Source organism: Oncorhynchus keta, chromosome 22, assembly GCF_023373465.1.
Source record: "Oncorhynchus keta strain PuntledgeMale-10-30-2019 chromosome 22, Oket_V2, whole genome shotgun sequence".
Lineage (NCBI taxonomy): Eukaryota > Metazoa > Chordata > Actinopteri > Salmoniformes > Salmonidae > Oncorhynchus > Oncorhynchus keta.
In genome coordinates, this window is record NC_068442.1 from 29045915 (window position 1) to 29047975 (window position 2061).

Below are 2061 nucleotides of genomic sequence, written 5' to 3' on the forward strand. Positions count from 1 at the left end.
TCATTGCTCTCTGTTCTGTGTGCAGCTGCTCATCTATTTACCTCTATCCATATTTTATGACTTATAGATTTGCAGGCCTTTATAGCAATGACAAATTGAGGCGCAGAGACAGTTTTACAGCTCCTTAAGAGCTCTAGGAGGAATCGCAGGGCAATACATGTAATATTGTAATGGTCTATGTGTTTAGCTTCATTTAAAATAACCCTATTCCTCCAAATTACTGAACCACTCAGCAAATGTGCTCTCACACTCTTTCACATAGTTACATGCACACCCATGCTCTCACGCACACGCACGCACACACACACTCACACACACAAACACACACAAAAGGCCCAATGTAAAGAGGCGGTCTGAGATTTCAATACCATTGACATAAGCCCAGTAAGGATTTCCGAGACCTAACGCTCAGCACCACAGGGCAGTCAGTGGACTGCAGCTGTCTCATGTTCTATCACTAGGCAATTGGAAAACACTATTTAAATGGAAGAGACCGACACAAGAAGCAAGAACATTCGAGAAGTTGGTGACATCTGTAAATCCCACATTTTTTTGTAATGGCTGTGATGTTATACGTTTGTGCTATACGTTTGTGCTATGTTATACGTTTGTGCCAAACGTTTGTGCTATGTTATACGTTTGTGCTATACGTTTGTGACGGAGTAATGTGAGAAAATAAACACAATTAGTCTCTTCCTGGTCAGGACTCATCGGTAGGAAGGAGTGTTTCTGTGGTGAGCTTGTCACATATCAGTAACACCTGTTACACTGCCTATTGTTAAGCTAAAATAAGATTTTGGGGTACAAATTAACACCATCTATTCCAAAATGACCATCATATTTACGCTGGATCCACAGCCTATACTTCCCGGGAAGAAAATAAAGGAAATACATCGAAACTTATCAGGAGACAGTCCACAGAAACATCGATTCCTCAGGTTTTCTAGCAGTTTACAGTGTTGTGTTCGATCATTTTGTAAATCATGTTAATAATCCCCGTGGTTTGCCGCTTTATTTCCCCGAGGAAAGGCACGCCCGGGGCACATTATTTTAGTGCGGAGGCTCACAAGAAAGCAATAACTGATAGTTTATCCTCCTTTGATGATGCTTGTTATGCATCGCCTCGATTGTGATCGTGTTTGGTTTCCAGTTAGCATAGATGAACTAGGCTACACTTAGGCCTAAACCGTTGGTATAAAGCTGGTAAGCGACATGAACAGGTGCAGTAGGAGTAGTGAAAACGAAATGGTGTCATTTCTGATCAATAAAGGCAACAACGTGCCTCGAGACCCAGGTGACACACTGCCAAGTTGAGAAGTGATGGGAATCCCCTCAAGCGTCTCTTCCTCCCAATGTTTTCATCATTTTACCTGATCTCAGCGGACTTTTCATTATTTTCTGTAGCACTGGCGTCGTGATTGTGATGATAGGGGCCTGGAATAAGTAAAAATAGAAATAAAGAAGCAATCATGTTAATTGGAATTTGATCACAAGTACGTTCGCAAGAGAATGGGCTAAAGGCCACCTGAACCGGGGCGAGACACTCCATCTCCACCACTCAAAGAAGAGGGTCTATTAAGATTTTTTTTTAAACACAACTATAATGCTACATGGATGACAATAGGTTAATCATGTCATAACTGTATTTGGCACTGCGCCCTGAAGCAGATTCCATAATTCCGACAGCAGCCATTACGCATGAAACAGCGTGGTTTATAACAAAATCAAAACGTGTTACCTGGCGGTCCGGTCTTCTATGTATCAGCCGTTATTCTCCACATAGAGCACGGTATATTAAAAAGCCACAGTGAAACGAATACATTTAGAAGATAATCTAATTTAGTTGATTCTGCGAATTAAGAGTGTTTACCAATGCGGGACGTGGCAGGCGATTAACAACTCGTTGTTACGCGTAGTTCCAACGAATCGGTGCGTAGCATAATACGCATGTATTTACCAATGAACCTGTGTAAAAGCCAGAAAAGATACATCTACATGAACCCCACCATACTATAGTGTACGGACTAGTGTACGGATAAGGTAAATATGGAAAACGGAACA